The following is a 26,466-nucleotide window of genomic DNA, read 5'->3' on the forward strand; positions in this document are numbered from 1 at the left end:
GAGCACTTCTTTTGCTAATGAGGTCTTCTCAAGAGAACCCAGTCTTTTTGTCATCTTTTCCATCAGGCTCAGGATCCCAAAGTCAGCTTTCGTTACCATATTTCTGTTGAGATGCTGTGTTTCTTTCAATTATTTTAAATATAACAAAGAATTCAGTAAAATAACATTATTATTATTAACCCTTTCGTTACTGTATTTATTTTGAGATGTTCTGTGTTTCTTTCAATTAATTTAAAATATAACAGAAGAATTTAGTAAAATAACTTACTTGTCATTCAGCTAGTGTTAGGATGAAAGATTTTAATTCAAAACTTATGAAAACAAGACATTTGTACTACAGAGCCAGAGCTGGGTTGGTAACAAAAGGGTTAAGCACTTCCTCTCATCCTCTTTTGCAAGCTCTAGCCACATTAATGAATTTCTCTACGCAACTGCCAGCCTCAGACATACATACACAACACACTCATACTCAAAGACCATGTCTCACTGCAGTCGGAACTTTCTCCTAACAGTCCTCACACTAGCTACTACTTTGTCAGAGCAACCACCCACTGCCAGTAACATTTATTAGGCTGGAGACTCAGCTTCCAATGAGTTCATATGACCCTACTGCACATGAAACACTTCCAGGTGGTCCATTTAATTCCAAACTTACATCAGTTTCTCCGCATATCAAGCAAGGCCATTTCCTTTCTACTAAAACTTCTGTCATTGTTAGGTTTACCTTTAAGTCTCCTCAATTTCAGCTTCCATACTTCCAATTCTTCTAATTCCTATATGGATCCAGCTGCACATCAAGACCCCCTGGAGAGCTTGAAGGCATATGAAAAATAGCAGAGGACTGAACCTTGATCAACACCTACCTCCATCACTTGCTGTACCTTGTACATAGCTCAAACTGCCTGCCACAGGCCATTCATCATTTCCCCAATGCCCACTGAATGTCATACTCTGTAAAAGGTTTTCTTTGAAACAAAAGTCAAATATAACAGTTTATTCTGAAGTTGCCTAAAATGCATATGGTGCTGCTTCTCATCCAGGCCTCTATCACTGATCAACTGGGCTATAACTTTCTCCATAACCTTGGCCTATAAATTTGATTTCTGTATAATTATTTCTAAGGCTTCCCCTTTGTCCTTATAAAGAAATTTTATAGATGGTTAACACCCACAATATTTATAACCAGTCCATTCAATATCTCTGAAAGGAGCAAAAGAAAATCAAATCCTCTGGTTTTATTGAGATCTGAACTCTATACACATTAGGTTCCAAAGACTAAATTAGAACAGTTTAAAAATGAATCGAAATAGAAAGGAACCAGAGCAGTAAACCAACGACTTTTTCCATCCTGAAAATGTTTGTAAAACAAGGTTGCAATAAGATGATTCCCCTTCATTTGTTGCTTGACATACCTGTTCAATTGTTTTGCATTATTTTATGAAACAGGTAAATTTATTTGTCATTTGGTATGTGGATGTGACTTTTCTAATCTAATTTTGTTATTGACTTGCTGCAGAAACCCCTTTGGCCTCCTATGCGAGCACAAAGAATATTTAAATAACCCAAATCTTTTCACACTGCTGTTAATCCCATAAATTAAGATGCAATTTGTTCTGATGAAGATAGAAAAAAAAATGACCGAAAAAGTGTCTTGGTCTAAAGATCAATAATGCTATTTTCCCTGCAACAAAGGCATATTTTTTAAAATATAATCATCACTACAAAAGACTGACACATCAAACATGCATATAGAATATAAAATATGATTTTTAAATCCTCATGATTATATGATGAACATTTATTCAATATTTACAATATATAGTTTAAAAAAAAAATTTTTTAAAAGTAATTTTGTTGGTTTTGAAGAACTTTTATTCATTTCTTCTACAGAGTGTATAGAATTCTGGTCCAGTAGAAAATTCCTCATGTGTGTCATCACCATGAAGATCTTGTATATTTGGAATTATATCAAGCACTTGAGAATGCCTCAAATAATAGTTTTAAATGGATGCTCAATACCATCATCTGCTGTCAGTTTTGAACCTGTGGTTTGGGGGAAAAAAGAAGAAAAATGTATAAGATATATACATGAAAAGGAAACTTCTGTTGGCTCCAGACTTTCATTACATGTTACATTCAGAAGAGGAGCAAATATAATTAGAATACAAGTCATAACTGTGGCAGAAACAGGATGAATATTCTATTGAATTCCTTTTTAGAAATATCTATAATGCATTTGGACTGCTAGACTTTTCACTTGTACTTTCAGCCAAGCCATTGACAGTTCACATTTCTTTTTACTAAACAGTAAAGTAAATTAGACAAAACATGCAACACAAAGCAATAGATCTAAAGAATGTACGGCAATTAAGAGCACATCCATATCATTAGACTATGAACTCACTAAAGAGACGGGGATATCACCACAATTACTGCAAAATCAGTATTAAATCTAATGCAAGAGTCAACAAGAATTTATTCAATGCATCAACAACTTTTGCTCGAGACCCAAACTCTACACTATGAGAAACAAGAAAAAGGATTAGAGATTAATCTTAGGCCAAGTAATGCCAAAATTATTTCAGCTCCAACCCTAGACAAAAAAAAAATACAACCCACACTATGCAAGACACTTTCCATCCAATAGCTCAACTTGTACAAAACACTGAACACAATTCAATAACCTTAACAGATTTTGTAAATTACAACTATTTCTGGATAGCAGACCATTGACAAAGCTAAGAGACTTAGATTCTTCATGTGCTGGGTGAAATAAAATAAAATCTGGACTCAAGTCTAAGAGCTGACAATTGCAATTATGTACTAAATCAGTTGTACCGTTTCCGCACAAAATTCAGACTGGGGCGGTATCATTGTCATCACTTTAGTACACTACCAAGATGAAGTATAAAACCTAACAGGGTTTCAAACAATTTTTAACAGAAACACATCTATTGGATTAACCCTTCTTGACACCCCTTGGGACCTCCTCCGGTATGGCAACCTCCTTTTCATAAAGTTATCTGAAAAATCTCCCATCACAATTTCATGCTAAGTTTCATTCCTAACACCAGCTCTTTTACTAAATTCTTCCCTATTTTAGCAGAAATATGGCAATGAATGGTTTAAAATCAACTCCTTGCCTCGTGCTAGTTTTATTAGGACTCAAGAAAGGTAAAAAGCAGAAACCAATGCCCACCCACCACTACTTGACTAAAGAGACCAATAGAATAAATACCAAGCCTTAAAAAAAAAAAGGTACTGGGTTTCAAATCATTAGACTATGAACTCACTAAACAGACTGGGATATCACCACTGTAGCAATATCGTTTCCCCCATTGCTATCTTCACTGTATTAAGAATAATCTTGTTCGAGATTACAAACATCTTCAGCTAGTTTAATGTTTGTTGTAAACACTAATCCGATTGGTTGACACGTGACGCGATTTGTCTCTACTTAGTTCGCACCACTGGTTGACATGTGACACGACTGGTCTCTGCACGGTTCGCACCGCTGGTTGCCACGTGACGCGATTTGTCTCCACTTATTTCCGCGCCATTGTTCCAAACAGCCAATCACAGCTTTCCATTTCTGAAGTTCGTTTGAGCCACCTAACCTGTATATAAGAGAGTGTTTCTCAGACACTTTTCGTCTTAGGTTTCTAGTTCTTCTCAGAACTGACCCCTGACCACAGAGTTCGTCTTTGGCTTCTAGTCCTGGTGGGGACTAAACCTCTGACCACACAGAGCATACTCAAACATGTTCCAGTTCGAAAGGCAGGCGACCAACAAGCAAAACTATCTACGAAGATTTAGCTTGTACCTAAGATGGCTACAGATTCAACTCATACGGTTAGTGTGAAAATCTCACCACGGAAAAACAGTTGCAGAATATCTATATCAAGAGAAAACCAACCAAGCAGAATATATAATGAAGACGCTGCAAAAACCAAGCAGCAGACACAACGTCATCGCCAACATCGTCTCTATCTACGAAGATTTAACCTGTACACAAGATAACTACAGATTCAACTCAAGCGGTTAGGTGAAAATCTCACCACGGGAAAACGGCTACAGTAAATATATCTGAAAGAATGTTCATATCAAGAGAAAGATAAACACAACAAGTGATTCAACTAATCTCAGCTCCGAGACACAACATCTTGATATTGAACTCTTACACTTCGTGTACCTCATAAACAGTAAATCAATTACCTGTCTTTAGTTTTAGTTCTTGTAAGAACTGGCTTCAGAGACAGCGCTGCTCAACCAAATGATATACAATTGTTCCTGCTACAACTAGTTACGATGCTAAATGTACACTCAACACGAAGAGTCTACTATCTTTGCCGCCTCCACCATCAGGTACTTTTCTATGTCAATCACATTCACCTTTCGCTCTGTCACACTCAGAAACACACAGACACAAAACCTGCTAACGCTTACAAACTCCCAACATCAACACGATTGTAAGATAAATAAGGTTTATCGCAAAAGAGAAGACTAGTCGTCAATCCACTTATGTTTTATTGTTACTGCATGTATTGTACGGCATGTAACAACTCATTAAGAATGGGATCGCGTGCGATTGTATTCCCTATACGATACAACCGCATATGAACCTGTTCTTATACCACAATTACTGCCAAATCAGTATTAAATCTAATGCAAGAGTCAACAAGAATTTATTCAATGCATCAACAATTTTTGCTGATGACCCAAACTCTACACTATGAGAAACAAGAAAAAGGATTAGAGATTAATCTTAGGCCAAGTAATGCCAAAATTATTTCAGCTCCAACCCTAGACAAAAAAAAAATACAACCCACACTATGCAAGACACTTTCCATCCAATAGCTCAACTTGTACAAAACACTGAACACAATTCAATAACCTTAACAGATTTTGTAAATTAAAACTATTTCTGGATAGCAGACCAATGACAAAGCTAAGAGACTTAGATTCTTCATGTGCTGGGTGAAATAAAATATAATCTGGACTCAAGTCTAAGAGCTGACAATTGCAATTATGTACTAAATCAGTTGTACCGTTTCCGCACAAAATTCAGACTGGGGCGGTATCATTGTCATCACTTTAGTACACTACCAAGATGAAGTATAAAACCTAACAGGGTTTCAAACAATTTTTAACACAAACGCATCTATTGGATGAACCCTTCTTGACACCACTTGGGACCTCCTCCAGTATACTCTTACTCCTTTACTTGTTTCAGTTATTTGACTGCGGCCATGCTGGAGCACTGCCTTTAGTCGAGCAAATCGACCCCGGGACTTATTCTTTGTAAGCCCAGTACTTATTCTATCGGTCTCTTTTGCCGAATCGCTAATTCACGGCGACGGAAACACACCAGCATCGGTTGTCAAGCAATGCTAGAGGGAAAAAACAGACACACAAACTTATATATATACGATAGGCTTCTTTCAGTTTCTGTCTACCAAATCCACTCACAAGGCATTGGTCGGCCCGGGGCTATAGCAGAAGACACTTGCCCAAGATGCCACGCAGTGGGACTGAACCCGGAACTATGTGGTTGGTTAGCAAGCTACTTACTACACAGCCACTCCTGCGCCTCTGTCAACCTCCTTTTCTCAAAAGTTATCTGAAAAATCTCCCATCACAATTTCATGGTAAGTTTCATTCCTAACACCAACTCTTTTACTAAATTCTTCCCTACTTCAGTAGAAATATGGCAATGAAAGGGTCAAATCAACTCCTTGCCTCCTGCTAGTTTTATTAGGACTCAAGAAAAGTGAAAAGCAGAAATCAATCTTGACAGGACTTATCAGATGGGCAGAAACCAATGCCCATGGGCATGGCTGTGTAGTTCAGAGTTCAGTCCCACTGTGTGGCACCATGGGAAAATGTCTTCTAGCCTTGGGTTGACCAAAGCCTTATGAGTACACTTGGTAGACAGAAACTGAAAGAAGTCCATTGTACCTTTGTTCGTCCACTCACCACCACTTGACAAAAGAGACCAATAGAATAAATACCAAGCCTTAAAAAAAAAAAAAGTTCTGGGTTCAAATCATTAGACTATGAACTCACTAAAGAGACTGGGATATCACCACAATTACTGCAAAATCAGTATTAAATCTAATGCAAGAGTCAACAAGAATTTATTCAATGCATCAACAACTTTTGCTCAAGACCCAAACTCTACACTATGAGAAACAAGAAAAAGGATTAGAGATTAATCTTAGGCCAAGTAATGCCAAAATTATTTCAGCTCCAACCCTAGACAAAAAAAAAATACAACCCACACTATGCAAGACACTTTCCATCCAATAGCTCAACTTGTACAAAACACTGAACACAATTCAATAACCGTAACAGATTTTGTAAATTAAAACTATTTCTGGATAGCAGACCAATGACAAAGCTAAGAGACTTAGATTCTTCATGTGCTGGGTGAAATAAAATAAAATCTGGACTCAAGTCTAAGAGCTGACAATTGCAATTATGTACTAAATCAGTTGTACCGTTTCCGCACAAAATTCAGACTGGGGCGGTATCATTGTCATCACTTTAGTACACTACCAAGATGAAGTATAAAACCTAACAGGGTTTCAAACAATTTTTAACACAAGCACATTTATTGGATTAACCCTTCTTGACACCACTTGGGACCTCCTTCAGTATTGCAACCTCCTTTTCATAAAGTTATCTGAAAAATCTCCCATCAGTTTCATTCCTAACACCAGCTCTTTTACTAAATTCTCCCCTATTTCAGTAGAAATATGGCAATGAAATGGTTAAATCAACTCCTTGCCTCGTGCTAGTTTTATTAGGACTCAAGAACGGTGAAAAGCAGAAATCAATGCCCGTGGGCATGGCTGTGTAGTTAGAAGTGTAGTTCAGAGTTCAGTCCCACTGTGTGGCACCACGGGCAAATGTCTTCTCCAAGCCTTATGAGTAGACTTGGTAGACAGAAACTGAAAGAAGTCCAGTGTGCCTTTGTTCGTCCACTCACCACTACTTGACTAAAGAGACCAATAGAATAAATACCAAGCCTTAAAAAAAAAAGTACTGGGTTTCAAATCATTAGACTATGAACTCACTAAAGAGACTGGGATATCACCACAATTACTGCCAAATCTGGCAACGGGTGTCATACCTGCGGACTGAAGAACAGCGATAATGTGCCCAATTTTCAAGAAAGGGAGCCGCGAAGACCCGCTTAACTACCGACCGGTTTCCCGGACATCAACAATCAGCAAGATGTTCGAAACCATCCTTAAAAAAGGTATGATGCTCCACCTCCAAAACACAGTCTATCTCTGATTCCCAACACGGCTTCGTGCCGAAGTGATCATGCTTGACCCAACTCACTGGTAATGGAAGAATTGGTGACGCGCATCCTCGATGATAGTGATGCTGTTGACATCGTTTTATTGGACTTTGCCAAAGCTTTTGACTCGGTAAACCACCACCTATTACTTGTCAAGCTCCAAGCATATAGTTTCCATCCAGATATTGCACGATGGGTTGGAGCCTTCCTCCCAGATCGCTCCTTCCAAGTCCAAGTTAATGGTTCCCAGTCCGACGTCTCCAGTGCGAGCCTCAAGGTTCAGTGCTTGGGCCCTTATTGTTCTTAGTCTTCATAAATGACTTGCCCAACGACCTCACGCAACACACCCTTCTATTTGCCTACGATGTCAAACTGGTCGCTCCTCGCGGTGATATAGAGGATCTTCGTCGATGCCTCCACCAAATTTGGAGGTGGTCTAACGAATGGGACCTGTGTCTGAATGTGTCAAAGTGCTGTCATCTGCCTGTTGGCTCTCCTCCTGCAACTCAACTTGATTTCGAGCCGGGTCGTCTGCTGCTGGAGAGGACCAATCAGGTAAAGGACCTGGGTATCTTGGTGGAGTCCTCCTTTACACCTTCAACCCAGTGCGCTCATGCTGCCAACAAAGCATGCGGAATTCTGTTCTTGATTCGACGGTCAATCGGAATGCTCACAGCAGCCATATTCCTACCACTCTATGTCACGCTGGTGAGACCCATATTGGAGTACGGGATTCAAGCCTCTTCTCCTTATCTCCTCAAAGACATAAAGCATCTCGAAAGAGTCCAGAAGCTGGCTACCCGAATGGCTCTTGGTCTCAAGAATTTGTCTTATGAAGAAAGGCTGAAGACGCTCGACCTTTATTCTCTAGAAAAACGCCGCCGCCGTGGTGATCTCATTCTTGCTCACATCATAAGCGGAAAGTGTAACCTCTCGAAAGAGCTGTTCTTCACTCCTGCTCCAGAGCTTCGGCTGCGGGGTTATTCCGAAAAGCTCTATCTGCGACGATTTCATCTCAATCGAAGGAGAGGGGCTTTCTCCGTCCGGGTTGCGGATCCGTGGAATAAGCTGCCAGACAAGATGGTGAAGATGCCGACGACCGCTCAGTTCAGTTCAAAGTCTCCCTTGACCTCAAGTGGCCTGAACACTTTACATGAACACCACCCTGTACATAACTCCATGTCCCCCTACATGGCTTTGCTTTTTGAGCCAAAAAATTAACTAACTAATGCAAGAGTCAACAAGAATTTATTCAATGCATCAACAACTTTTGCTCAAGACCCAAACTCTACACTATGAGAAACAAGAAAAAGGATTAGAGATTAATCTTAGGCCAAGTAATGTCAAAATTATTTCAGCTCCAACCCTAGACAAAAAAAAAATACAACCCACACTATGCAAGACACTTTCCATCCAATAGCTCAACTTGTACAAAACACTGAACACAATTCAATAACCTTAACAGATTTTATAAATTACAACTATTTCTGGATAGCAGACCAATGACAAAGCTAAGAGACTTAGATTCTTCATGTGCTGGGTGAAATAAAATATAATCTGGACTCAAGTCTAAGAGCTGACAATTGCAATTATGTACTAAATCAGTTGTACCGTTTCCGCACAAAATTCAGACTGGGGCGGTATCATTGTCATCACTTTAGTACACTACTAAGATGCTAAACTGATCAGAGAGCATTTGTAGTTTAACCCTTTCGTTACCAAACCGCCCAAACCCACCCGTATTTACCTATTCATATTTAAATGAGAATATCAGTGCAAATCTCTTTAGTACATTCGTGAAAACACGTGATGATACTTCGTAAACACTTCATTTACGGTTTTGTACAACGATCGATGTGTAATTTTAATTCCGTGAATTTTGGGAGATTTTTTCCGAAATTTGTTCCTTTTGTGTTTTCAAAATTTGTAATTCTGACAAAAAATGGATACGAATTTCATTATATCAAGAAGCGAGTCAGAATTCGAAGGATTTTCTACTGAAGACCTTGATAAATCTAACTATGACTAAAAAAAAAAAAAAGCATGTGGTATTTGATAATGAATCTGATGCTTCGTTTTCCATAAGTGAAAACAGTGAATCCGAGAGCTCCGACAGCGATAAAGAAAATGAATTGGCACCTGAATGGAGTGAAAATTTAAAAACTGTCTCTTTCGGTGATTTTTCTGAAGAAACTGGACCAAGCCACAGACTTTCCCAGGAGAGTAAAGCCTTAGACCATTTCTTTTTACTTTTTCGAATGTGCCTATTTGAAATCATTACGGCAGAAACAAACGGTTACGCTAAACGTAAACAAAGCGAAAGAAACGATAGTTTGTGGTTTCCCACAACCTTAAATGAAATTAAGACTATTTTGCCATAAATATTATTATGGGTATCAGAAAGTTACCCAGAATAACAAATTCTATTGTATTTTGTTGTATACCCAATTGAATATTAGCTAATAACCCATTTTCTATAGCAATGTTTGAACAAAATTTTAATAATTTTATATTTTGTTGAATTTACCTGTATCTACCTGCAATTAGAGTCACTTTGTGACAAAAATTATAGTATAGAATTGGTTGAGAACATTTCATTAAATTATCTTCCAAAAATCACATTAATATATTGATAAATAAAAAAGTAATAGTTGTTTAATGAAACAAGACTAAATTTATGATTACATTAGAAATTAATTGAAACACATAAAATCTGGACTCAAGTCTAAGAGCTGACAATTGCAATTATGTACTAAATCAGTTGTACCGTTTCCGCACAAAATTCAGACTGGGGCGGTATCATTGTCATCACCTTAGTACACTACCAAGATGAAGTATAAAACCTAACAGGGTTTCAAACAATTTTTAACAGAAACACATCTATTGGATGAACCCTTCTTGACACCACTTGGGACCTCCTCCGGTATGGCAACCTCCTTTTCATAAAGTTATCTGAAAAATCTGCCATCACAATTTCATGGTAAGTTTCATTCCTAACACCAGCTCTTTTACTAAATTCTTCCCTACTTCAGTAGAAATATGGCAATGAAAGGGTTAAATCAACTCCTTGCCTCGTGCTAGTTTTATTAGGACTCAAGAAAGGTGAAAAGCAGAAATCAATCTTGATAGGACTTATCAGAGGGGCAGAAACCAATGCCCGCGGGCATGGCTGTGTAGTTAGAAGTGTAGTTCAGAGTTCAGTCCCACTTGTATAATACACTTAACAGATTTTGTAAATTACAACTATTTCTGGATAGCAGACCATTGACAAAGCTAAGAGATTTAGATTCTTCATGTGCTGGGTGAAATAAAATAAAATCTGGACTCAAGTCTAAGAGCTGACAATTGCAATTATGTACTAAATCAGTTGTACCGTTTCCGCACAAAATTCAGACTGGGGCGGTATCATTGTCATCACTTTAGTACACTACCAAGATGAAGTATAAAACCTAACAGGGTTTCAAACAATTTTTAACAGAAACACATCTATTGGATTAACCCTTCTTGACACCCCTTGGGACCTCCTCCGGTATGGCAACCTCCTTTTCATAAAGTTATCTGAAAAATCTCCCATCACAATTTCATGCTAAGTTTCATTCCTAACACCAGCTCTTTTACTAAATTCTTCCCTATTTTAGCAGAAATATGGCAATGAATGGTTTAAAATCAACTCCTTGCCTCGTGCTAGTTTTATTAGGATTCAAGAAAGGTAAAAAGCAGAAACCAATGCCCACCCACCACTACTTGACTAAAGAGACCAATAGAATAAATACCAAGCCTTAAAAAAAAAAAGGTACTGGGTTTCAAATCATTAGACTATGAACTCACTAAAGAGACGGGGATATCACCACAATTACTGCAAAATCAGTATTAAATCTAATGCAAGAGTCAACAAGAATTTATTCAATGCATCAACAACTTTTGCTCAAGACCCAAACTCTACACTATGAGAAACAAGAAAAAGGATTAGAGATTAATCTTAGGCCAAGTAATGCCAAAATTATTTCAGCTCCAACCCTAGACAAAAAAAAAATACAACCCACACTATGCAAGACACTTTCCATTCAATAGCTCAACTTGTACAAAACACTGAACACAATTCAATAACCGTAACAGATTTTGTAAATTAAAACTATGTCTGGATAGCAGACCATTGACAAAGCTAAGAGACTTAGATTCTTCATGTGCTGGGTGAAATAAAATATAATCTGGACTCAAGTCTAAGAGCTGACAATTGCAATTATGTACTAAATCAGTTGTACCGTTTCCGCACAAAATTCAGACTGGGGCGGTATCATTGTCATCACCTTAGTACACTACCAAGATGCTAAATTTGATTAGAGAACATTTGCAGTTTAACCCCTTAATTTTGGTTCATAATAAAAATCCGACCGTGAGAACCTGTTGTTATCTAAATGTAAATTTGAACCCAAATCTCGTTGGCACATTCGTTAAAACATGTGATTTCACATCGTAAACAGTTAAGTTATAGTATCCGACATTGCTTGAAGTGATATCTCAACTCAGTGAATTTTGGGAGATTTTTTCCACATTCTTTTCGGCATCGATTTTTCTTCAACTTTGAAAATGGATAGGAGTTTCATGTTATCAAGCATTGATTCTGAATTTAAAGCTTTTTCAAAGGAAAATAGGGAGATATCGAGAAAAAGAACGAAATAGGTACTAAAGCACGTTGTGTACAAAATAATGAATGATATTTTTTTATCCGAAAATGAAAGCAGCGCCTTCCGAAGAAACAAAGCGGCGATGGCGACAGCAACATCGGAATGAAGTAAAAAAAACTTCAGACATGTTTTTATTAGCAATTTTTCTGGGGAGATAGTTTATCTATAGTTTTTCTTAGGAAGCGAAACCGTTAGACTTTTATTTTTTTTCAGTATGCTAGTTTGAAGCGATCACTTCGGAAACAAATTTACAGGAAAAAAGACTACACTATACAAGACACTTTCCATCCAAGTCTAAGAGCTGACAATTGCAATTATGTACTAAATCAGTTGTACCGTTTCCGCACAAAATTCAGACTGGGGCGGTATCATTGTCATCACTTTAGTACACTACCAAGATGAAGTATAAAACCTAACAGGGTTTTTAAAGAGACCAATAGAATAAATACCAAGCCTTAAAGTACTGGGTTCAATACATTCAACTAAAATTCAAAGCAATGTCACAGAATGGTTGCACTTCAATGACTGAAACAAGTAAAAGAAGAAAGACAAGCGTTTACTAAAATCACTTAAATCGATTCAGTCACAGAATTCAGACTGGGGCGAAACCTTATTCATCACAATTAGTCCATTAATTGCCAACTATCCAATATTAGGGTATTTTGAAACCAAAAACTGTCACTACTGTAATATAAAAAGAAATAGTTTCATACATACTCTCTTTTACTTGTTTCAGCCATTTGACTGCGGCCATGCTGGAGCACCGCCTTTAGTCGAGCAAATCGACCACGGGATTTATTCTTTTGTAAGCCCAGTACTTATTCTATCTGACTCTTCTGCCGAACCGCTAAGCTACGGGGACGCAAGCACACGAGCATCGGTTGTCAAGCAATGCTAGGGGGACAAACAGACACACTAACACATATATATATATACGACAGGCATCTTTCAGTTTCCGTCTACCAAATCCACTCACAAGGCATTGGTCGGCCTGGGGCTATAGCAGAAGACACTTGCCCAAGATGCCACGCAATGGGACTGAACCCGGAACCATGTGGTTGGTTAGCAAGCTACTTACCACGTCTAAAATATACAAAGCACTAACTCCAAATTGTTCAGAACTGCACATACAAAAGCCATCCTTCCATCTCTAATCTTTCTAAGCTAGTCCAGTTTGCCCTCTTCACCATCTCATCATTTTAGCCCCTGCAAGTCAAACATGACTACACTCATATAGCCTAAGGGCAGTTTGCCCCATAACTCTCATAAAAATACAAATCTCTTTTATGAAATTTTCCAGTGAAGAGGATAAGAATTGGGCAGACTTTACTAAATGCATGTTTGCATGAAATTTACCAGGCACAGGAGTGGCTGTGTGGTAAGTAGCTTGCAAACCAACCACATGGTTCCGGGTTCAGTCCCACTGCATGGCATCTTGGGCAAGTGTCTTCTGCTATAGCCCCAGGCCGACCAATGCCTTGTGAGTGGATTTGGTAGACGGAAACTGAAAGAAGCCTGTCGTATATATATGTATGTGTGTGTATGTGTTTGTCCCCCCTAGCATTGCTTGACAACCGATGCTGGTGTGTTTACGTCCCCGTCACTTAGTGGTTCGGCAAGATAGACCGATAGAATAAGTACTGAGCTTACAAAAGAATAAGTCCCGGGGTCGATTCGCTCGACTCAAGGCGGTGCTCTAGCATGGCCGCAGTCAAATGACTGAAACAAGTCAAAGAGCAAAAAGAGAGCAAAGAGTATACAGAAGCACCCGTAACCTTTTATGGTACTTCCAATATCAGTTTGTTCAGTAAACTCTAAATTTTTTCCAAGTTTTACCAATGTAATTGTAACATACCGTACCATTGAAAACACATTTCATTAAAAAGCTGATTAAAACTATGCAAGAGCACAAGATCTACCTCATCAGGTAACACCATCATTTCAGCAATGTACAGCTGAATAAATCAATGCTAGATTCTCATAACTTGATATTTTTTCCTTCCTATATTTACAGGAAGTTCCCCATAGGGAACTCCCAATCGCACCACCATCTGGTCAATATCCTTACCTTCATTATCCTGACCGTCGTGCGTCTCGCAGCCTGAAATCACTAATCAGTCCATGTTGAGTGGTGCACTCTTCAGAGGAGCCATATTCTGTTCATCGTATGCAGTCTTTGGTTTGACTCATTCCCTGTACCATATCCACTGCCTCCACATAAACCAAAATCAGAAACAGATTTCCGGTACTAGTCGCGCATCTGCACTAGCCAGTTGTAGGTAGTCGATCCTACAGCGACTTGCATATGCAAATGAGCTGATTGGCGCATGCGCGATACATACTTGTAACGCACGTGCGCAATACATATTTGTTTGCGATCAACATAAAATACTATTTTACAGAATAAAGTTGATTAAATAATTCTTAAAAATTAATTAATATTAATAATACTTTTTGAACAAAGTAAATAATTTTTTAAACTTAAATCTTCAAATGTATACCATTCTGAAAGATGTTTAAGAATATTCTCAAAAGTCTTTCCCACTTTTCCCGTATTGATCCTTCCACAGAAATTCATCTAGGTAAGAATCCACCATGTTGGAGTGTACCCCCATCATGGTCTTAAAGCGTCCTTTCGCATTCTTCCAGTAACACTCCACAGAATTTGTGTGTACAAGTGTCACTGGATCTACAAAATTTTTTACTTTGTTCAAAAAATATTATTAATATTAATTAATTTTCAAGAATTATTTAATTTATATAATTAATTCATTTATTTTATTCTGTAAAATAGCCTTTTATGTTGATCGCAAAATAATTAAGTTTAAGAAATTATATACGCTTGTGTAAAAAAAAATTATTATATAAGTTTTAAAAATTATTTACTTTATTCTGTAAAATAGTATTTTATGTTGATCGCAAACCAGCTCATTTGCATCCGCAAGTCGACCACCCACGACTGGCTAGCACGTCTGCGCGCACCGGGTCCAGTCTACGTGACTAGTACCTAGGTTTCCAATGCTCATCCAGAGCATTCCAGCAACTTTTCCACGGAGAAGCCACAGTGTCTTTTGAATCTGCAAAAATAGATTAAAATATTTTCTCTCTTTTAAAATGATCTCATTTAGAATAATAACCAGAAAACCATCATTCAATACAGTATACAGGCAAATCTACAAATGTAATTGCAACTTCATCATATAATAACCGGGCAGCAGTCGACAATTCCAAATTTAACATTCACCTATCTAGAACCATTAGTGAGCCAGAAAGTAATGCAATTGGCATAATTATATAAAAAAGAATAAAGAACACAAAGAAACAAATTGTACAACTATTCTAACTATCACAGGTTCACTTTCCTACCTTTGAACAGTCCCTTTCAATGGCAGTATTACACCTATGAACGAGGGTATATAATCCAACTACATAAAACTCCACAGGGTGGTAACATATCTAATTCCTTATAATAGTTTTTCGCTCTTTGATCACCACCATAATAATGTTCACCTCTCAGTGTCTCTTATTGAGCCAAAGAGATGGAAGTCTGAAGCTGCAAAACTATGTGAGCCTGGAGGGACAGATTCATCCACCCAAAAAAACAGGTGATTGCTTCCCTTGTTCTGAAGCTTGAACTAGGCTCATCATTGAACAAATTTGGCAGATTTTAAAAGGGTCTAAATGTATCCTTTCGGAGTTGATGGTTTCTCCTCTTTTTAAGAAACTAACACAACAACATGAGCATCCCAAAAGACAATTATTTCAGCTGACATCGAACTTTTTGTTCTTGTAGACATTGGATGTTACCAATTTCTTTACTACCCACAAGGGGCTAAACACAGAGAGAACAAACAAGGGCAAACGGACTAAGTCGATACATCGACCCCAGTGCGTAACTGATACTTAATTTATCGACCCTGAAAGGATGAAAAACAAAGTCGACCTCGGCAGAATTTGAACTCAGAACGTAGCAGCAGACGAAACACGGCTACGCATTTCGCCCGGCATGCTAACAGTTCTGCCAGCTCGCCGCCTTGTAGACATTGGATGATACCATTCTAATGTCACTTGTCACTCTGGTGAATCCAAGTGAAAAATCGTTTTGAAAAGAATTCAATAATTAAAGATCAAGAGCATATGCGTCATTTATATCTGTACCAAATAATTTCTTAGGAAAATGCGCCTCTTACAATAAAAAAATTGTACAGCTCTTTGACTCATTCCTGTACAATAGCATAAAGTTGGATTTTACTCAAGGTTTCAATACATTTAACTTAGCAAAAACATTGTATGCAACATTTCTTGAAGAATGAACCAATAATCTCCCTCAACCTTCCAAAGGAGCCTTTATTTACAAAGCTACAACAAAACCTGAAAAGACTTCTAAAAGTACTCCCTATTACAAGGTGAACGCACCTGACCAAATACTATTAAACAGCTGATTCCTTTAACTGAAAAACCAACAGTCACTATAAATAATAGAACCTTGACAGATGTGGTGTCTGATTAACGGATAAGGGTTGAAGCATCGTGTCTTTCCCCTTAGCCACACTCCAATGACAGGTATCAAAAAATAATTTTTCCATTCCCGGAAATTTTCACTGTGGTTGATGCGGAAGTGGGTATAGATGAGATTTCCAAGAGAGTTATATGCAACCCAAGAATCGCTATATACTACGGACCCTTGGCGTATATATCGGGTAATTAAGGGGATCAGTGTGGCGGCATCTCGCCTTTCCTCTTCACCACTCAGATGAAAGAGGTATGAAAACTTTTTTTTTGCCTACTCGCTCTATCCCAGTTTTTGTGAGTCTTCCACGATTGTATTTTCTTCCTACAATAACTGTTTCATCAATCCCTACTTCAACTCCTGGTCCACCAATTAAGGTCCTGGTAATTTTCAACCCAATGCTGACAAACCTCGGAGCAGAAGGATCGCCAATCAATTGAGGTTGGATACAAAATGTTTAAATTTTCCATGACTAATGCATGCGACCAACAGTCTGTAAGGAAGTAGTTTACAAATAACAGGACTTTACAGGAAGGGATTCGCCGATTTACTAATGACATTGAAGCATTAGATTTCTTTCGAAAACATGTCATTCCCAGCACAGTTGACTGCCCTAGATGCACTCCACGAAAATACAAGCATCTTCCGATGTGGAAGGACTGTTCGCCGTCGAAGGCAAAGGCCAACGCAATGTGGATATTCTATATCCCTATACAACACTTTTTTGGAAGGAATTTTCGACCCAATGAAGGTAAACTTCACAACAGAAAGATCACCAATCAACAGACATGGCAAGCGTTATGTCTAAATTTCCCATAACAGATTTATGTGACCAACCTTGTGTTAGGAAATGATTGATAAATAAAGGAACTCTCCACGGAGGTAGACGGCTTCACTCCAAAAAGTGTTCTTGAAGATAGACACAGACACTGAAAACCCGCATTTTGTTTTCCTTTGTTTCCAACAACGAACCATCTTCCTACATCGAAACATATTAGTCCCATTTCGAGTAACACAAGGGGAATTACATGTTGGCGGAAAAATTGTAATGCCAAGTCATCTTTAAATCGAAATCTATAAGCCCCATCATACAAACTTAAATCACAGGCAGTGCAAGATACCATCCTGATTTAGTGCTAGCTAAAAGGAATTGGTGCTAATTAAAGTGCTCGTGTCAATGATCAGATCAAATAATATTACCATTCAGAAAAGGTCTTGCTTCATTGGTCAGCTGAAGTACCAGAGGTGATACAAAACTAATAACTTTTGAAAATATTTTCGTACCAATCGTATACGATTTCTGTTTCACTCCTGTGACCAGGTGTTGGGGTTTACTGCTCGGATTCTGTACGGTTGATCGTGGGAATTTTCTGAAACCCCGCCAGTGCGCATTTTTTCATCATATTCCTTTAATATACGATGCATTACAACTGTTACACATTTTCGTTTCCACTTTTTGCTGCCGGGTGCGGATCTAGATAATAACCGTCGTCTGTGGATGTTAAGTTTCTTCGGCAACAAGGAGCTCCCAGATCGGCTGCCGTTCCTTGATGTAAACCCTCTCTTTCAGGTATCCCCACAAGAAAATATCTGAACTAGTCATGGGATTATTCGCTTGTCTCATCACTTGACATTGCAACGATTCCCGTTTCTGTTCCTTGCTTTAATCACTTTCTCACCTGGTGCATCTCTCACCTGCACGTGTCGACAGTATGCTCCTGGGTCTGAATTATCGACCCCTGATTTTGGTAGAAGAATTTTGCCACCTGGATGCATTGCTGAGTGCTGTACTTGTCCATGAATCTCTCAGATCCGTGAGCACATAAAATCTGGAAAAAGAGGAAAACGGTTAAATAATTAATTTCCATAATGTCATTTATGTTGTATCAAAATTTCATGCTTTCATTTGTAAAATTAAGGAAGTTATTAACCCTTTCGTTACCAACCCGGCCAAAACCGGCCTTGGCTCTGTAATACAAATGTCTTGTTTTCATAAGTTTTGAATTAAAATCTTTCACCAAACCTTAGTCACAATTTATGCTCCTAACACTAGCTGAATGATAACTTAGTTATTTTACTAAATTCTTTGTTATATTTAAAATTAATTGAAAGAAACACAGAGCATCTCAAAATAAATAGAGTAATGAAAGGGTATATTGAAACCCATCATCTTGTATTTGGTGACCGAAGTTATATCTTAGCTACTATTTGAGCTAGAAAGCCCAATTTTTTGTTTCCATTTAACTTACAATAAAAAAGTCGACCTTAGACATGGTTACACAGAAAACTATAAACAAATGAATCTAGACCAGACATGCTTTTGCAGTTAACTACAAGCAAGCAACGTACTACTTGAGAACAGTGGTCCTTGTGCGCGCACTCGCACATCTGCGCTAGCTAGTCGTGACTAGTCGATCCTACAACGACTACTCAGCAAAGTAAATAAAACACAATAGCTAGTCGTGACTAGTCGATCCTTTGTTTTTGTGTGATAAATACTTTAACAAAAATTATTTACTTTGCTAAGTAGTCGTAGGATCGACTACTTACGACCAGCTGGCGCGGATGCGCGCACCGGGACCACTGTACGCTAGTAGTACCATATATATATATATATATATAGCAGCAGTAATAGAATACTGAATAATTCAATTAGAGTTCACATGTTGGAGTTTATCAAAAATGAAAGAATCGAGACACACTCGGTCCTCAACAGCTTTTGTAAACTCCTAAAAGTTTTGTGTAGCACAGTTAGACACCATAAACCCAAATCGATTGAGAAAAGGCTCTTAAAGTGTGCATTCGTTGACTTAGAAATAAAAAAACCCTTCTTTTAACTCAAATAGCCAATGTTGCACGTGTCATTCTCCCATAAGCAACAAAGTACAATTTTTAGTATTAAATGTTCCAATAAACTGCTAGAATACTAATTAGTCAACACTGTTTCAGGTGTCCCCTTTGATGGCTCATGTTGGAATTAAAAGCCTCTCTCGGGAATGTTTGAACTGTACCAAGGAGAAAAATCATTCAAACGAGCCATCAAAAGGGACACCTGAAACAGTGTTGACTAATTTGTATTCTAGCAGTTATTGGAACATCTTTATATATAAAAGTGAGGTTGTGTGCTGTCTGTCTGTCTCCTGCGATTTAGATTCCTAACTACTCCCACATTTTGCGGTGCAGTTTAACCAAAACCGGGTATCTTATAGTCGCGATTCATATCGAGCCCTTCTGGGTATTCGCGCGCGTCTACGATGAGCCTACGATTAAAAAAAAAATTTACCATAATTTTTTTCCATTTTTAATGCATTCTTTTCGCTATTATATAAGGGAAGTAACTCTCTAAAAATGTCTACGATGAGTCAACGATTAAAAAAAAACTTACCATCATTTTTCCCCCCATTTTTAATGCATTTTTTGGTTATAACTCTCTAAAAATGCTTATATAGTTACTTCTCTTACAAACCCGAGCAACGCCGGGCGATACTGCTAGTTTAATACTAAAAATTGTACTTTGTTGGTTCTGGGAGAATGACACTTGCAACATTGGCTATTTGAGTTAAAAGAATGCAAACATTCCCGATAGAGGCTTTTAATTCCAACTTTGTGTACAAAAAAGCTTGGAAAATCTATAAAGATCCGTGATTTCTATAAATCGCTGCCTCCTGCATGGTTGCAATGACCGCTGGTCGTCATTTTCTCTTCCAGGAAGAATCTGCAATTAAAAACCTTTTAATTTGTCCCAAGATATTCGGATTTATTGCCCTTGCACTTTGTACCCAGTCCAAAAGCCTACTAAATGTAAAAGAATGCGTGGAAAACGAATATGCACACAAAAATTGGTGTTACTTTAGAGTGGACCCGACCCTTTAGTACCGACGGAAACTCAAAGAAGCCCGTCGTATATATATGTCTGTCCCCCACCATAGCTTAACAGCCGATGTTGGTGTTTATGTCCCCGAGACCATTAGGGGAAATTTTGTGTACTCCCATCATAACCTGCGTGTTACATTTTCCAGCACAATTCAACTGAGTTACTAAAGGGCCATTAAGTTTTCTTAATGGTTGACTTTGAAACGGGAATAACCGTGGTTCGACATCAATGTCAGTCATTCCATTGAAATTCGCTCCAACAATTAGAATTGATAGTTAACATCCATCAGGCTGGGTTTTTTTTCTTTTTTTTTTGTTAACGGTAATCTTTCAAACTAAAGCGTTTGACCCCGTCATAAAAAAAGTGTAATGGGTGTAAAACAACTTGCTCTACTCTTCTCAAGTAGTACCAATATCGTGTTGGGCTTTCCCTTAGAATCGTTGACCCTGAAAGCGAAAAAACAAGACCAACAAGGTAGGGACGATCAACTCCGCTTTTTTCTCGAAAAAGTTGAAATTTCACAATTTTTTTTTTTCCCGAATCATAATCTCTGTATTTTTCCACTTATTTCGCCTACAGAAATTTCTCAAAAAAAGTCAATAAAGAAATGGGGATGAGATTTTAAATTCGTAACTTGCAAATTTCTTTTCTTTTTTTCAGAATCGGAATCTCTTTAGCCGAAAACGTGGTTTCAGTAAAAAAAAAAAAGGGTGAGATTGGGGTCACGTCTGGGCCATGTGCGCCGCCAAATACCCGCACACAATCCGTTTTCAGAGAAACACCATCAGACAAAAACTCATGAATTTGTATTGAATTAAAAACTTGCTGTTTTTTAAAATAATTTTCTTCTTTTCCTATGGAAGATCGGTTTTATTTAAAATTATAGAAAGACATAAACCTTTACTGTAGTTATGCGATCGAAATTACCGACCGAAATTTAAATAATATAAACGATATAGATTCCTCTTGGAACACGACACCAATATTTTATAAGACTAGATCTACGTAAATGTAATGTACATGAAAGAAGAGGATAAGGGAGATTCGTTGAGGTTTTCCAAAGATTCTTTTTACCATTTTAAAATTCCTCAACAGACATTCGTCCCTTTAAAACTAAAGCAAAAAAATGATCAATCGAAGAATTAGTCTTTTTGGCTTTTCCTTTTTATATTACCATATACAATAAATGCGGGGTACTACTAGCGAACAGTGGTCCCGGTCCGCGCCAGCTAGTCATGACTAGTCGATCCTTACTTTGTGTTATTTACTTTGTTGAAAAAAATATTTACTTTGCATTTTTGTGTTTTATATACTTTTTTTAACAAAAATTATTTACTTTTGTGTAAAAATATTAATTTTGTGTTTAATCTACTTTGTTAGTTAGTCGTTATAGGATCGACTAGTCACGACTAGCTAGCGTGACTGCGCGCACCGGGACCACTGTTCGCTAGTAGTACCAAATGCGGTATTTCTGCTCCATAAATAAAGGTAACAGTATAATTTCATAATTTGTATTCTGAATAACGGATAATAACTGAATGGAAGTCCACTTACTTTGCCTCGCATCCGACCACTTCAGCCGCAGAAGAAGAATAAAGGCAGAAGCGACCAAGTTTCGAAATATATATAGGCTGCGAAATCTCATGGAAAACGAGACTTTCTTAATGCTAAAACGAGACTTGATTGTCACTAAATAAAATTAGTTTTTTTTTGTAAAATTGAAATTATTTTAAAATGTGTTTGGAATAAAATTATACTTGCATGTTTAATGTTTCGAATATATATTTTTTTTGTCTTTTTGGTACTAGTTAAGAAGAGTAGCCCCGGTGCGCGTACTCGCGCACGTGCGCTAGCTAGACGTAATTAGTCGATCCTAAAACGACTACCTATCCTATAAAAAAAACCCTATTTGTTTAAAAAAAAAAGCTCCGTCTAAATTATGATGGGGGTACCAAAAGTTTATCTAAAAACTTCTAATAACTTTTAACCGAATTTCTATGAACATTTGTTATAGTCATTTTAGGTAGTTTGGTAGTCGTTGTAGGATCGACTAGTCACGACTAGCTTGCGCGAGTGCGCGCACCGGGACCACTCTTCTTAAATAGTACCGTCGTTTTTTTTTTTTATGAATTGTACGGAAATAAACGAGAATTGCTTTTGTGCAAGATTATAAATTTTTCTTCAAGTTGGAATTCATTAAATGATGTTTTCACTTTGAGCATGTTAAGAGATTAATTAAAAATGAACTCGCTTTAGCGGCGAATTGAAACCAGCTCAACAAGTTACTCTACTGGAAGCTTATGTCTAAGCTTTTCGTGCATCCCTACCGACACTTTTCAAATAACGTTTTCCTCATTCATTAAAAGGGGTCCTTTTTTTAAGTTCGTATATCTGCCGGGGTGGTAAAGAAGCTAAGCGAGACGAATATGTTAAGGATCAAAAGTCAGTTCAAAGATAATGTTTAATAAGCCGTATTTCATTCTATTTTTGTTCATTGAGTCCTCTATCGCGGATCTTTTCACGTTGATCGGCAGATTTTCAAAATAATTTCTATGTAACTAAAAAATTTTAAACTTCGTATACTCTCTCTTTACTCTTTTACTTGTTTCAGTCATGTGACTGTGGCCATGCTGGAGCACCACCTTTAGTCGAGCAAATCGACCCCGGGACTTATTCTTTGTAAGCCCAGTACTTATTCTATCGGTCTCTTTTTGCCGAACCGCTAGTGACGGGGACGTAAACACACCAGCATCGGTTGTCAAGCAATGCTAGGGGGACAAACACGCACATACATATATATATATATATATACATATATACGACGGGCTTCTTTCAGTTTCCGTCTACCAAATCCACTCACAAGGCTTTGGTCGGCCCGAGGCTATAGTAGAAGGCACCCTAGGTGCCACGCAGTAGGACTGAACCCGGAACCATGTGGTTGGTTAGTAAGCTACTTACCACACAGCCATTCCTACCCCTAATGGTAGTGTGTTACATAAAACATCTTTTTCTCTTGGCGTTCTTGAGAAAATTCTAGTTTCTAAGCTATTTGTTGTTTAATTTCTTGCATTTCGGCAATTTCAACCAATCAATGACGTCTATTGAGGTGAATACAATTTCTGCCGTATTTTGTCAACAATAAACACATTCTACCAGTATACGAAGTTTAAAAGTGTTTAGTTACAAAGAAATTATTTTAAAAATCTGCCGGTCAAAGCAAAAAGACCCGAACTCTTTTGTCTGCCAAACAGAAAGGATCCAAGTTTTAGTCAAAGGTTTACCAGAAAGATAAACCAAAAGTCATCAGTTATTTTACTTGTTTCAGTCACAATGAAGCACCACCTAGAAAGATTTCATCGAACAAATGGCCCCAGAATGTATTCATTTCTCAGCCTGGTACCAATTCTCTCGGCTTCACATTGCTGCTAGAGACTGTGGTTAATTCCATGTGAATTCAGGCGGTTTCACATAGCCGTCTGAATCAAACTTAAGGCCCCGTTCAAAGATGTGGGGTAGCATGATGTGACCCTCACTGTAGACACACGGGTTGCATGTTGCGTTCTTGAGCAAGACCCTTTGTTTCATGTTGCTCCACTTCACTCAGCTGTAGAAATGTGTTGCTCCACCACTGGTGCTAAGCTGTATCAGCCCCCTTTGCCTTTCATCTGTGGCATGCGGAGGGGAAGCTGGTATTTTCAGGGATGACTGCTGATCTTCCATAAACAACCTTGCTCGGACTTGTACTTTGCAAGGGGACTTTCCAGGTGCAATCCTGTGGTCATTCATGACTGAAGGGGGTCTTTACTGTCCCTTGTATATGAGTGATTTTGTAACGTTTATAAGAAGCAGCTATCAAAGCTGTATGAATGGATGATGTCTAACATTCAAGGCACCAGAACTTTCATTTCTAATTTTTTTTTTTTTGTTGACTAATGTTATCAAAGATAGATATTTTTTTTCAAATATCTAATTTAGAACAATTTAGTTATGCAGTAACAAAATTTAAAGCATGGCTACCAGACATGCTTGCTACAAACTATCCGTAGGCTTGTTTTACATTCTAATTACCCATGCAGGTATTTCAGAGGTAAGTGCTAAGTCACCAACGACGTGTGTACATGACTCTTCTTTATTACAGAGTGTGAAGACTAGAAGTATGAAGAAGTATCAAAAATTTCCAGGACTAATTATAATTAATAAAACATAACTTCTTTACCCAGGTTTTTGTTATAAACCCAAACTGGAATATCATCATCATCATCGTTTAACGTCCGCTTTCCATTCTAGCATGAGTTGGACGGTTTGACTGAGGGCTGGCGACCCAGATGGCTGCACCAGGCTTCAATCTTGATCTGGCAGAGTTTCTACAGCTGGATGCTCTTCCTAACGCCAACCACTCCGAGAGTGTAGTGGGTACTTTTTACATGCCACCAGCACGGGGCCAGTCAGGCAGTACTGGCAACGACCTCGCTCAAATCTTTTACACATGCCACCGGCACAGGTTCCAGTAAGGCGATGCTGGTACTAAGTTTAAAAGGTTTTAATCAACTAAATATACAACAATCTACAATACAAACAAAGATTGCTAAATTGTAAGCAAAACCAAACTTCAATGCAATAACAGTTTTATGCAGCAAGTTGCTACAGTCTCAACCAACTGAAAACCAACACTAAACACGTTGTGCTGTAAACAGAACATCAGTTGGCATGCTGCAGAACTAGTCTGGGAACTTTTTGATACCACCTTATATACCCAACAAGCCTATTGTATTCAGAGGGAAAATGAGAGAGAGAAAAAGTCATTAAAAAAGTTTCCTCACATCTCTACTTTAATATGAAATGTTATTCGCAACAGAAACACTGCCAGATCAGACTGGAGCCTGGTGCAGCCTCCTGGCTTCCCAGACCCCAGTCGAACCGTCCAACCCATGCTAGCATGGAAAGCAGACGTTAAATGATGATGATGATGATGCTTCATGAAACAGTGGCAGCAAAATAAATATTCAGTAAACTCATCATCATCATCATCATCGTTTAGCGTCCGCTTTCCATGCTAGCATGGGTTGGACGGTTCAACTGGGGTCTGGGAAGCCAGGGGCTGCACCAGCCTCCAGTCTGATCTGGCAGTGTTTCTACGGCTGGATGCCCTTCCTAACGCCTCCGTGAGTGTAGTGGGTGCTTTTTACGTGCCAGACGAGTCTGGCAAATGGCCACGATCGGATGGTGCTTTTTATGTGCCACCGGCCACGAACTCATGCGTAAAAACTTCTAAACTTATTAGTTGTCATCAATATACTACAGAACTAATAGTCACAGTACTGGGATCATCATCATCATCATCGTTTAACGTCTGCTTTCCATGCTGGCATGGGTTGGACGATTTTGACTGAGGTCTGGCAAACCAGATGGCTGCACCAGGCTCCAATATTGATCTGGCAGAGTTTCTACAGCTGGATGCCCTTCCTAACGCCAACCACTGCGAGAGTGTAGTGGGTGCCTTTTACGTGTCAACATTTGGATTGTAATTGTAGGCTTGTGTGCATGCACGCGTGTGTGTGTGTATGTGTGATACAAAAACGTAAGTGCTAAGTATATCTTTATCTTAGTAGTGTGTAAGGGTCTAATGTTACTGGTTTTGTCTATATCTAGATCTTTGCTGGCTGAGCAGATCTATGATCAAAAGTATTCCATTCCTTAAGATGGAAGTATGATTTAGCTCCTATTTTGAGCATCATCATCATCATCACTGTTTGACCGTGGTCGAGACAATGGGATTTACTATGTTACGCAAGACTTCACTGTCCATCATAGCATTACGGAGGTCCTGTTGCTAGATGCCTGTATACCTGGAGATTACACCAGGGTAGGAGAGTGTGCGCCCTTTGGTGTTGCGGGTAGATGGCTTCCAGAGGAGAAGAGTAGAAATTACCTGGTTTTCAGCTCTACAACAATGTCCAGCAAACTGGACTCTTCTACCTTTCACAAGAGATGATACAGGTGGTAGTTTCCCATATATTTGTACTTTGGTTGAATGACGCTTCCACGAGAGATTTTGAGTTCTCATAAGGAGCAAGCCAAACATCCATGA

General features: G+C 38.3%; 5 long non-coding RNA genes and 9 other non-coding genes across 15 annotated transcripts; 2 read left to right on the forward strand and 12 right to left on the reverse strand.

Annotated features, from left to right (window-relative positions):
- Positions 1–1,849: 1,849 nt before the first annotated feature.
- On the reverse strand, positions 1,850–14,421 carry LOC118763800. The gene is made up of 2 exons (XR_004999548.1): positions 14,063–14,421; positions 1,850–2,043 (listed from the first exon to the last, which is right to left on the reverse strand). It is a non-coding gene; the product is annotated as an uncharacterized LOC118763800 (long non-coding RNA).
- On the reverse strand, positions 2,256–11,001 carry LOC118763801. The gene is made up of 2 exons (XR_004999551.1): positions 10,831–11,001; positions 2,256–5,196 (listed from the first exon to the last, which is right to left on the reverse strand). It is a non-coding gene; the product is annotated as an uncharacterized LOC118763801 (long non-coding RNA).
- LOC115213603 lies at positions 2,823–2,889 on the reverse strand. Its single transcript, XR_003881845.1, has one exon. It is a non-coding gene; the product is annotated as a small nucleolar RNA SNORD31 (small nucleolar RNA).
- Positions 5,033–5,099, reverse strand: LOC115213604. Its single transcript, XR_003881846.1, has one exon. It is a non-coding gene; the product is annotated as a small nucleolar RNA SNORD31 (small nucleolar RNA).
- On the reverse strand, positions 6,485–6,551 carry LOC115213605. Its single transcript, XR_003881847.1, has one exon. It is a non-coding gene; the product is annotated as a small nucleolar RNA SNORD31 (small nucleolar RNA).
- Positions 7,675–26,301, forward strand: LOC118763802. The gene is made up of 3 exons (XR_004999552.1): positions 7,675–7,684; positions 18,906–18,907; positions 26,108–26,301. It is a non-coding gene; the product is annotated as an uncharacterized LOC118763802 (long non-coding RNA).
- On the reverse strand, positions 8,905–8,971 carry LOC115213606. Its single transcript, XR_003881848.1, has one exon. It is a non-coding gene; the product is annotated as a small nucleolar RNA SNORD31 (small nucleolar RNA).
- Positions 10,061–10,127, reverse strand: LOC115213609. Its single transcript, XR_003881851.1, has one exon. It is a non-coding gene; the product is annotated as a small nucleolar RNA SNORD31 (small nucleolar RNA).
- Positions 10,667–10,733, reverse strand: LOC115213607. The gene has a single exon (XR_003881849.1). It is a non-coding gene; the product is annotated as a small nucleolar RNA SNORD31 (small nucleolar RNA).
- LOC115213610 lies at positions 11,556–11,622 on the reverse strand. The gene has a single exon (XR_003881852.1). It is a non-coding gene; the product is annotated as a small nucleolar RNA SNORD31 (small nucleolar RNA).
- On the reverse strand, positions 12,315–12,381 carry LOC115213608. The gene has a single exon (XR_003881850.1). It is a non-coding gene; the product is annotated as a small nucleolar RNA SNORD31 (small nucleolar RNA).
- Positions 12,554–12,621, reverse strand: LOC115213601. Its single transcript, XR_003881844.1, has one exon. It is a non-coding gene; the product is annotated as a small nucleolar RNA SNORD31 (small nucleolar RNA).
- LOC115213327 lies at positions 14,840–22,074 on the reverse strand. Of its 2 annotated transcripts, none has more exons than XR_004999550.1 (3): positions 21,933–22,074; positions 18,200–18,333; positions 14,840–15,071 (listed from the first exon to the last, which is right to left on the reverse strand). It is a non-coding gene; the product is annotated as an uncharacterized LOC115213327 (long non-coding RNA). The 2 variants fall into 2 exon arrangements; XR_004999549.1 differs by having other exon boundaries at positions 18,184–18,333.
- Positions 20,770–21,086, forward strand: LOC118763803. Its single transcript, XR_004999553.1, has 2 exons — positions 20,770–20,852; positions 21,039–21,086. It is a non-coding gene; the product is annotated as an uncharacterized LOC118763803 (long non-coding RNA).
- Positions 26,302–26,466: the final 165 nt, after the last annotated feature.

This window comes from Octopus sinensis, linkage group LG6 (assembly GCF_006345805.1).
Source record: "Octopus sinensis linkage group LG6, ASM634580v1, whole genome shotgun sequence".
NCBI lineage: Eukaryota > Metazoa > Mollusca > Cephalopoda > Octopoda > Octopodidae > Octopus > Octopus sinensis.